We start from the raw sequence: 12,221 nt of genomic DNA on the forward strand, positions 1-12,221 counted from the left end.
TGAGGATTGAGGCTCCTTGACTGCTGGGCCAGGGCACGGGTGTCACATGTTAATTGTTTGGCAGTGGTGGGAGATCCACACCACATATTAATTGGTTGGCAAATACTAATTGGCTTGTAGTGGTGTGGGTAGAGTGAATTCCTGTAACTGGTGTACAATAAGCTCTGTGGGTGTTTTGTACTCTAAATCAGCCACACATTGAAAATTCAAGAGTTCAGATCACAATTGTTTTATTTCTTTTATTAGCTTAGTTAGTCAGGGTGAGCAGGCAGCATGTCAAAAGAGGAGTATGGAAAGCTGACAAAGAGCCAGCTGGCAGAGATGTGTCAGGCTAGGGGACTGGTGCATGGAAACCTGACTAAGGCAGACCTGATTGCAGCCTTGGTTACAGCGACATCAGAAAACAACAACCAGGAGGACAATCAGACTGGCAGTGGAGATATAATACCCTCAGAGAATGGACAGCTCAACCTTTCTGCAGAGGACTTACAAATCCATCTGGAGCTAAAGAGACTTGAGTTGGAGGCCAGGCGTTTGGAACTAGAAGCAGCTAAGATAGTAAGGCATCTAGAGAGTGAGGACAAGGAGAAACTGTGATGTTTGAAGGCTTAAGAGAATGAGAAACTGCTACACCTGGAAGCTGAGGAAAAGAAGAGGCAGAGGCAGCATGAGAAGGAGATGCTGACTCTTTGCCAGAGTCATGGAGGTAATGGAGAAGGGAGTAACTGGACCCCAGAAGCACAAAAGGTCAGTAAATTTCTTCTGCAGTTTAAAGAGGGGGATAATTTTGATAGTTTCAGTCATATGTTTGAGAGGGTATGCAACAGTATGGTGTTGACCAAAGGCTTTGGGTATGGTTCCTGACCCCCTTACTTCATGGTAAAGCTCTAACTGTTTTGTCAAAAATGTCTGACATTGCATGTTTTGATTATACTGCTGTTAAAAATCACTTGTTAAAGTTGTTTAAGCTAACACCTGAAACATATAGGAAAAAGTTTTGTGAACATAGACGCAAGGCAGATGAAAGTGTGTGTGAATATCTTGCTGAACTGAGCACTTATTTCCATAGGTGGGTGAGTGGATGTCAGGTCACCACATTTGAAGGGCTGGAAGACCTTTTGGTGAGGGAACAAGCCCTTAGCACTTTGCCTGAGGACATGAGGATCTGGTTAACTGATAGACAATGTGCCACTTCAGATGAGTTGGGGAAAAAGTGAGACCTATACCTGGCAAGCAGGGCAGCCCTGCACAGGAAAGGGATCCCCAGTACTGTTCATGGGTCTAAAGGAACCCATGGTGGGCAGTACAGACTGCCCCAACAGAATCTGTCAGTAGCAGGGGAAGCCACTAGCCCAGGTACACATCCAAGAGCTAGGGTTAAATGTTTTAAATGCAACCAGTGGGGCCATGTGGCATACAGGTGTCCATGGAGGCAAGGTGAAGAACAAAAGGTGAGGGAGCCAGTAAGTGGGAAAGACAAAATACTAATAGTAGGTTGTCTTGAGACAACAGGGGCACCAAACTACCATCCTGCAGATGTCCTGATAGGGAAGGATTTGGATGAGGCAGTTCCATTTGGTTGTGCAGTTACATGCAGTCAGGCTAGGAGGCAAGCATGTGGGTCTGGTAGCCTGGAGGAGACCCAGGCAGACTGCATTCTTGCAGCCAGGACTGGTGAGGTGGTTACTTCAGGGAAGGAGCTACCGGGTGGCTGTGAGACTGAAGGTGAGTCACAGCTGCTTGTGGGTACTGATGGTCCCATGGACAGAGTGACTGCAAAGGTAGAGGTGAGTAGTAGCACCTAGGCTGACAGTGAGGCACCACTGTCAGAGGAGGCCAGACTTCCTATGGAAAGGGAGCTGGGAAGGGTTACAAGGAGAAAGTTGAGACAGGCTCAGCTCTCAGACCCTATTGCAATGCCTGAGGCAGGTAGCTAGGGAGGCACCTGATTCTCAAGGAAAGGGGGAATCTGTATATTGGGAAAAAGGCCTGAGAGTGGACCCTTGAGGGAGGGCTAGAAGGTGAGAGAGTACAGCAGTTGGTAGTGCCTAGAGTCTACCATCTTGCACCTCTAGCTATAGCCCATGAAATTCCCTTTGCAGGTCATATGGGCATAAAATGTACAAAGAGGCATATTATGCAGAACTTCCATTGGTTTGGAATTTCCAGAGATGTAACAGGGTACTGCAGGACCTGTGAGCAGTGCCAAAAGGTAGGCAAGGCAGGAGACAAGGTAAGAGCTCCGTTGATGCCTTTGCCTGTGATTGAGAAGCCATTTCAGAGGGTAGCTTTGGATATTGTGGGTCCTTTGAGTACCCCAAGTTCCACAGGGAAAAAGTATATCCTAGTGGTAGTGGATTATGCTACATGATACCCCGAGGCAGTGGCTTTGTCCTCCATTGAGGCAGAGAAAGTGGCAAATGCTTTGTTAGAGATTTTCAGCAGGGTAGGTTTCCCAAAAGAAATACTGACTGACAGATGTGCTAATTTCATGTCAGACCTGCTGGCTTGTCTGTGGAAGTCCTGTGGGGTGAAGCACATGAAGACCACCCCCTACCATCCCCAGACTAATGGTCTTATTGAGAGGTTAAATTCTACAATAAAATCCATGCTATGGGCATTTGCAGGTCAGTTTAAGAGGGAGTGGGACACATATTTGCCCCATCTGTTGTTTGCTTACAGAGAGGTTCCTCAGGAATCCATAGGTTTTTCACCCTTTGAGTTGCTGTATGGGCATAGGGTAAGGGGACCTCTAGATTTAATTCGAGATGAGTGGGAAGGTGAGTGTGAGTCTCACAAGGAGTCTGTTGTGGCATGCTTCCTAAACCTCAGGACATGGCTCAGGGAACTCATGGGCTTGGCCCAGGAGAACCTGGCAGAAGCCCAGCAACAGAAAAAGGTATGGTATGACAGGAATTCTCAAGCTAGAGATTATGCTGTAGGGCAGCAGGTAATGGTTCTCATTTCTGCAGACACAACAAGCTGAAAGCAGCATGAGAGGGACCCTATAAGGTGGTAAGAAAGGTAAGTGATATTAATTACATGGTGTAAGTGCTAGGCAGAAAGCAGGGGACAAACTTTACCATGTTAACATGATGAAACCTTACCATGATAGGGAGGCCCTTGTGCTGAGCATTTGCAGTGGATTGCAGGGGGAGTCTGAGGGAGATCTGGGGACTGATCTCCTTAGTGAGGCTTTGGCTGACACCTTAGTGAAAGGGGTAGCAATGTCCCAGCAGCTATCTCCTACCCAGGTTCGAGAAATCCAAGCAGTGTTGTAGGAATTTGGGGACATGTTCACTGGGGCAGCATCAGGTGGATACAGGACCCCAAAGGCCTATTAGGCAGGACCCTTATAGAGTGCCTGAGAGAGTCAAACAGACTCTGAGGGAGGAGGTACAGGAGATTTTGGAACTAGGGTTGATTCAAGAGTCCAACAGTCCCTGGGCCTCCCCAGTGGTGCTAGTGCCAAAGAAGGATGGCAGCACCAGGTTCTGTGTGGACTACATGAAATTAAATAGTCACACAGAGTCAGATGCTTACCCCATGCCTAGGACAAATGAGGCCCTAGAGCAGCTATGTAGGGCTAAGTATCTAAAAACCACTGATCTTACCAAGAGTTACTGGCAGGTGCCCTTGACTCCCAGTGCTAGAGAGAAGTCAGCCTTTGTGACTCCTTTTGGCTTGTATGAGTTCACAAAGATGCACTTTGGGATGAAGAATAACCCAGCAACTTTCCAGAGGCTGATAAATCATATCCTAGCAGGAGCAGGAGGGTTTGCCCTTGCTTACCTAGATGATATTGCCATCTACAGCCATTCTTGGCTAGAGCACCTTCAGCATGTCAGGGAGGTGCTGGGCAGACTACAGAGGGCAGGGTTGACATTAAGCCGATCAAATGTCAGGTGGGTATGGCAAAGGTCTCCTACCTAGGACATAGAGTGGGGAGTGGTAAAATGAAGCCAGAACCTGCCAAAGTGGAAGCCATTCAGGCATGGCCTGCACCTGTTACCAAAAAGCAGGTGAGGGCATTTTTAGGGACAGCAGGGTACTACAGAAAGTTCGTCCCCAGTTCTAGTACCATAGCTGCTCCCCTCACAGACCTGACAAGAAAGAACAGGCCAGATAAGGTAGTGTCAACCACAGCGTGTGAGCAGGAATTCCAGAAGCTTAAAGAAGCTTTGGGAGGGCCCCCTGTGTTAGCCAGTCCAGATTACAGCAAATAATTTGTTGTGCAGGTGGATGCTTCAAACCATGGGGTGGGGGATGTACTTAGCCAGATTTCTTCAGAGGGGGAAGAGAACCCAGTGGTTTATCTCAGTCATAGGCTCCAACCCAGGAGGAATGCTATGCAGCTGTAGAAAAGGAATGTCTAGCCATAGTGTGGGCACTACAGAAACTTCAGCCTTATCTGTATGGAAGGAAATTCACTGTTATGACAGATCACAACCCCCTAACATGGTTAAACAGAGCCAGCCAGCAAGATGCCAAGTTGGTAAGATGGAGCCTGGGGTTGCAAGCATATGATATGTCCATGCAGCACAACAGTGGGATTAGCAATGCCAATGCAGATAGGCTCTCATGACAGGGAATGGGGTAAGGTATACTCAGATAGACTTAACTCCCTCAAGCAGCATTTCTCAAGGGCCACTTGAAAAACTAGCTTGAGTTCTCCAGGGGGGAGATATGTGAAGATTGGGTGAAGATAGATAAAGGCTGCCAGCCTAGCCAGATAGAATTTTGGAGATAACTCTGTCATTTGTAAATATTAATGTAAACCGCAGGCTTGTTGTCTTAAATGGTAAAAATAGTGTTACATGTGGAACTGAAAAAAAATGTAACAACAGTGCACTCTACTGACCAAGTAAAGCATGTTGTGACCCCTTGATGTTAAAACCCGGAGCCAGTGAGGCTAGAGTGAGGCATCCTGCCTGTTGTTTTAAGGCCAAAGTTAATGGCCAACATTTGCATGCATAAATGTCCTTTATTGCTCTGGTTTCTGCCCAGAGGTGAAGAATGTAAATGTAGTTTCTCTTAGCCTGGGAGCCCAGGGAAGTGTGAAGAATGATGTAATGTGAACCAAAAATGTGATTTTGAAAACAGAGAGAATCAGAGAGCATTAAGCATTTTTTCTTGGCCATCCAACTCACCAGCACTGTCCTGCTCTATATGTAAGTTTATCTCAGACTTGTGTTTTCTCTTAGAAATAGCTAGAAACTAGAAAGATTAGACTAAGTGTTTTTCTGTGATGTCAGAACTGTACTTACTGAATTATTTTAAGTATGTCTCTGTGATCTCTGAACTCTTGTCTAGCACTTTGTAGCAAAAAGTGTTGTCTTATGTTCTGACTACTTTTTATTAAATATTTTAAACCCTTTCAACTATGGCTGTTTTTGTAGAGATAATTTAAGCTCTTTAGAGTACTTGCATACAAAGCCACTTTAATAGTTTTAGCCCTGGGCTATACTACCAATTAGATGATAATATTGCACAGTAATAATTGGACACCCTTTTAAGGGCCTTTGAGTTGCTGATAAATATTAGTGGGTGTTGGCAGCTGGTACTACTGTATAGTCTGGGAAAAAGTGGCACAGCTGAAGAACCTGTGCCAGTCTTCCCCAGGAGTGTCTGTGCGTGTTTGTGTGTGTGTGTGTGTGTGTGTGTGTGTGTGTGTGTGTGTGTGTGTGTGTGTGTGTGTGTGTGTGTGTGTCAGCTACTTGGGCAGGGACACAGAGCACTGGTTGGACAGAGAAGGTGCTAGAGGTTTTAGCTTGCCCACCAGGCTGAGATCTGGACCCTATAGCTGTGCCAGTGGGGAGTCTTATTGGGGACCTGGAGAGCAAGGGAGCAACCAGCCCTGGACTGACTGTGACCTCTGTGTGCTCTTAAGGGAAATTGCACTTTACTGTGTGTATTTGTTATCCTTTCCTCCTATATGAGACACCCCTCACTGGTATTAGTGGTGAGGATTGAGGCTCCTTGATTGCTGGGCCAGGGCACGGGCATCACATTCTGCACCACTTAGGTGTGAATAAATTAACACAAATGTTTGTGATGATGATGATGATGATATTGATTATGATGATGATATTGATGATATTGATGATGATATTGATGATGATGATGATGATGATGATGATGATAGCAGTAACATATTTTTGCAATGGGGTTTTGTCCACCTGCATCCTATATCCCTCTTACATGCATATACTAACTATGACAGCACTGCACTTCAGAGTTGGGTGATTACCTAATGGAATATCAGCTCAAAATTAATGTATATATTTTTTATATTTGTTCTGTTAGTTTTGCTTTCCTGAGTATCACAATGCATGTACTCAGAATTTCAGTAGGAACCTCTACAAACAGTAACAGTAGGTTGCCATTTGGTTCAGAGGTTAAGGTTGCAAGCTGTAGTTCTTGTAGTACATCATTTGATTCCCTCAACCCTTGTTTGCCAACTGTATGACCTTGAGCAAGTCACTTAACTAACCATTGTTCCTGGGTTGCCCATGAAAATAGACTGTGCCTAGAGGGCCTACCTGGTTAACAAATAGGATTATTATTAAAATTAGGACTGAGAAAGCTGTCTAATTGTGCAGAGACAGGACATTCATCTGTGCTACCAATGACTCAGGTTTAATAGTAGACATGAGCTGCTGGTTGGATTGGCTTGGAGTATGAAATGGCAGTAATACAACTATTATAGCCTTGTTTAGACTTTAGGGAAACCTGATAGATGGGAGACATCTGGCTGAGACCTCAAGCCTTGCTGAATATCTTAGATTAACATGGGGAAGGTGGTGACAACACCCTGATGCCACTGCCTTCAGTTAGTGACCATGGCTGATTGCCATGAGAATAATGTCCCTGGATCTGCACTTGAAGCTCTCTTTAGGATCCCTCACTCCCTGAGTCTAACTACCAGTCACCAACAGGAGTTTGGGGTGCACCCAGCAAAAGGTCCCATCTGGGATATCCAGAAAGGATCTATGGGGATTGGCTGAGGTAGTGCACAGACTAAGGGTAATAACCAGAGACAGTACATTGTTGGAGGGAGGAACATAAAAAAAAAATAAATAAATAAATAAAATTAGGACTGCAATCACATGTGAAGCATTTCCAGTTGTACTAAATGACCAATATGTTAAAAACGTATTTGTAAGTTTTGTCTTGTACCTGTTATCTGTATAATGTTTTTGCATCATATTTAAACATACAAAGTAAGTGAACAGTAATATCCATTGGACAAGGTGTGTACTTGGCAGAAATAAAGGAAGCATGACATTTTTTAAATTTTGTGTGTCATAAAAATCTCCAGTTAACCTTCTGTTGAATGACAGTACACACCTCAGGAAGATTTCTTTTCTGTGTCTTTGGCAGTTAGAAGCACTCAGCATAATATGAAGTTTCACAGCTTTCTTCTCTTCCCTTGACTACACTTAGATTTCTACAGGCAAGGGCAATCATTTGATATGGTTACAGTGCTGTCAGCTTCTTAAAGCAACTTAGAGACTAGCTTAATCCATTTAAATAATGTCTACCAGCCAGTGATGTAATCTTTCTCTACTATGTTATGTGATGCAGTGTCATTTTGTTGCTCATTTTTATTCTTTTTGAGCCAAATTTATCATTATATTATTGTTGTGATCAAACTTGTACCTCTTCTGGAGGTGATTTTTCAACTCACAATGTATAATAACCATAGTTAGCAACCAAAATGTATTGTTACAGTGGACTAATGAATGCTGTGGTCACTTGGCTAGTTGAAGACCTGGTCAAAGAAAAAAAGAGAAAACATTCCATAGAACTGTTAAGTTTATTTTGCAGCAGTACTCTGAGAAGGAATACTGTGAGAAACTAAAATAATAGAAGCAAATAAAAAAAATTGTTTAAAATTTTTGCTGCTCTGCATACCTTAACAAAATGAAGCCCAGGCATGCTTGTAAATGGAAGGAAAAAATTACACAGAAGAGTACAAACTCATCTAATTAGATAGGTGTAAAAATTACAACACAAACGAATGGAGATTTTCATTATTATTATTAGTATTAGTATTTTTGCAAATGTCTTCAAAAAAGATACCTTTACTTGCAATGCTGAGGAATAAACTACCCAAAACATTTCTTCTTAAAACTGAGCACGGATGCATGTGACATAATGGGTAAGGTCCTCATATCACAGATACAAGGGACAGGGTTTGATTCTGACCACTAATGGCTAGACTTGTAATTGTCAGCAGACTGATGGTGTGATATTTACTTCTTGGGCTTATAGACGGAGTTTAATAATTATGGGGTTGGGAGGGTGGCCTAATGGTTAAGGTGTTTCCCTTACAAACACAAGGTGCAGGGTTGGAGTCTCACAAGGGATAATTGGCTAGGCTTAAAATGTATCGCAAGGACAGTTAGCTTAGTACTACTCTATGAACCTATGAGAAACTGTTAGCACAAAGTACTAGAGATTTCAATTATGCTTCTTTGTCTAAAGTATTGATGATTAATAAGGTCTCACACATTACAGACTTAATTACAAAATGTGTTTCATGCTGTCATTATTGAAACTTGAACTTTCTACTTTGTTTTACTGTTGTTAAAACATAAATATATAATCTTTTTTGTAAATGACTACATGGTATGATTGAAAAGATATGTTTATTTGAAACAGCCTTTCCTTTATTTTATGTCTTATGCTCATGTATAATGTATAATTTATCAGTTTTTTCTCAATACAAGATCATCTTAATCTATCTCACTTTTCGATATGCAAGCATGTGGTAGTACTTTATTATTTTATTTTGTGAATCTTTGACACTTTTTATTTAAATCTGAAGTTGTTTTTTATATGTTTTATATGTTTTTATATGTCTCCCTGGGCCTCTGCTGAAAATAGGGTCTGTTTTAGTTGGATTTTCCCAGTCAACAAATGTTAAATACATAAATAAATAATTAAATAGTTTTGTCTGCATTCTTTTGCATTATTCTGAGCTTCTGTTTAGCTTGTTTGGAATATATATCCTGCTGTATTCAGCTGCAGTTTTTTGCCTTTGTCACAGGTCAGGAGTGATATTGATCTGAATTTTTCATTCAGTTAGCCATCTACACAATAAACAAATTAAACCAATAAGCAAGTAAATAATTATGATAACTAGATTTACTGCAGTTAAAGGAAATGGCACAAAACAGTGTGCAGTGTGTGACTCAGATGGACCATGACTGGATAACAAAGCATGGACTAATAAAAACATGAGCTGTTAATGTCTTCTCATTCACGGTACATTACAACAGCTTCATTGGGTCCACTGACCTGCAAACTAAGTCTAGTCACGTAGAGTGGTACAAGCAATACAAGAAATACATACATCCCCTGGCCTCCTTACCTACCTTTATGACAATATATCCTTTCTTCATGACAACTAAATGTTTACATATAGGGTAATCTTTCTTCCCTTCCACTTGTGTTATAAATACCTGGTGTAACAAAGGGGGATATTGCCAGCCCAGCTATCTGGAATTTTGTAAATAATTTTATGTCATTGGTGAATATTGAAAGGATTTGTGTAATATGCTTGTGTTACAAGTGTATGAGAGCTGTATGTTATGTGTATATCAAACTGCTGGTACAGAAGTGTGTGTTGAAAAGAGTTTGTAAAGTTCTGAGCTTAAAAATGCAACCACAGCATGCCCTATAGAAATGTACGTGCACTATTGTAACTGTTTAAATGCATATATTTTAACAGGGAAAACTGGAATACAGAAAGTTAACTTGCAAAACTTCAGAAAATAGCTGAAATTAAGTTACTTTATGGCTGAGCCATAAAAAAGATATTATATTTCAGTTTCAGTGCAGAAATAGACACAATATCTATGCTGAGAAGTTTTCTGTATTGTCTTGGAAGTGTTTTATTGTTTTATGACTTCCAGGATCTGCAAAAGATCTGAGGAAAAGCCCTTGTGTATGTATTTTCACAGTTAGATGCTAAGTACTGCTAGCTTTCAGCAGTGGGGGTTTATACCTGGGATAGAGTCAGATGACAAGAAATTATGTCATCCTGCAAGCTATCCCAGCAGTAATATTTGAGATATTAATTTAAGAAGTGTCCGAGAGAGAGAGAGAGAGAGAGAAAGAGAGAGAGAGACCGCATTGTGTATTCTGTCGTTGACCTGACGACATCAGCTAGAGGATCTATTCACCACATCTGCCTTGTTGATCTAATTAAGTAAGTGTACTAAGGTACAGTATAATTCTTTTAGATATAGTCAGGAATATAGCAAAGCTTAATTTAGATGTTTTTCTTTATTTATTTGAGACTGTCCTGCAATGTTGTTTTAAATAGTTCCTATGATTTTGAACTCTGATGTTACTGTAAATGTATATTTAGTATTGTCTTGTTCTTTTATTATTTATTATTAAATATATTTAAAATTTTCATTGTGGCTGGTCTGTCTAGACATATTTAAGCTCTGAGAGTACTTGCATATTTATTTAGTGACACTGTGTAGGCCACTCCTAATAACCTTGCTCTTGGTCAAACTGCCATTTGTATTGATAGTAACATTACACAGTAAGATTGGACACCCTTTCTTAAGGGCCTTAAAGTAGCTGATAAAGAGTTTGCTGGTGGCAGTGATAACTACATTATAGTCTGGGCAGAAGGAGGGCATAGCTAGTAGACATGTGCCAGCCTTTCCCAAGTATGTGTGTGTGTGTAAAACACATCTTTAAGAGTGTTTGTGTCAGCTACTTGGGCAGGGACATGAAGCACTGGTTGGACAGAAAGAGTGTTGGAGGACTTGCCTTAGAACTCTGGCTAAGGACTCAACTCTATAGCTGTACCAGTGGGGAGTCTTAATGGGGATCTGGAGAAAAAGGGAGAAACAAGTCCCAGACTGACTGTGGTCTCTGTGTGTTCTTTAGGGAAATTGCACTTCATGCAGAGAGCTGCATCTGGAAATACTGTGTGTGTATCTGTCATCCTCCCAATGTATGTCCCCCACTGGTGCTAGTGGTAAGGACTGAGGCTCCTTGATTACTGGGCTAGTGGTGGGGCATCACACCTGGGTCTAGGATAACTCCCTCCCACACAGAAAATGTAAATTATTCTGAAGCTTGTATGTGCAATTGATTTATTTTTGAAATTAAAAGGCTGACATGAGATCTATTCACATTTAGGTAAGTGAATGTATTCATTCTGAGAATCATTAAAAATAACAGTGGCAAAATGGGTGTGCTCTGAGTTGCTGTTTTATTTTCATTACTTCATTATACTGATAATGTTTTGCTGCATTTGATGTTAATGTTGCAATGGTTTTATTATAATTTAAATGTTGCATACAGTCAAAAACATGTATTAGTTTCTTTGGTTTCTAGGTAGGATTTCCTGTTTAAAAATTGGTTACAACCTCCATGATATTATAAATAATTAGGACAGGTGGATAGACATAGAGAGCCTGTAAAAGCATGCACTGCTGTTGTGCAAAAATATAGAATTTTATGTGGAGTTAATGTTTCAGACAATGTGTGACTTCATAATACTGACATTTTGACATGTTGTACTGAAAACTCCCGAATTTGGGGTTGCCAGCTCTGACATTAAATCTGATAAACTTTTGTATTATATTTCTTTGTAATATTAAATGTAAATGCTCATCTGTCGGATAGCTTCATCCCACTACCCACTTATAGTATTAAATATAGATGCTCATATATAGGGTAATCAACACATCTCAGTGCTGGTTATGCCTATATAGGATCATAGGAAGTTCTTAGAAAGTTACTAGGCTAATGGCTCTAGGGCCCTTACACCTTACAAGCCTAGCCAAGTTCTGTCCTTATTTTCATGATCAGCCCCTATTACCCCTGAGAAAGAAAATCCGTTGAAATTCCCTGACCAGTAATCAAACAAATCCTAACCACTAGACCACCAGGAATTATTTATAATATCGTGGAGGTTGTAGCCAAAGTGCTTATGTCTGGGATTCTTTCATTCATTATACTGGCCCTGATTTGAAACACCTGTATTCTTGAATGAAGTATCTCCTCTCCCCACACCTGTAATAATAAATACACATATTTGTGTCGAGGGTGGCCTTCCCTGCCCCAACCCACAGCTCATCTGCTTTTGCATGTCACTGTTTATATCTTTGGAAGAGTACTTTTTAGCTGAGCACCACAAGTATACTACATTTTAATGTAACATTGCAAATTTAAATTTTTTTTTT

This window comes from Protopterus annectens, chromosome 1.part1 (assembly GCF_019279795.1).
Source record: "Protopterus annectens isolate FY-2018-M chromosome 1.part1, PAN1.0, whole genome shotgun sequence".
In the NCBI taxonomy this organism is placed as follows: domain Eukaryota; kingdom Metazoa; phylum Chordata; order Ceratodontiformes; family Protopteridae; genus Protopterus; species Protopterus annectens.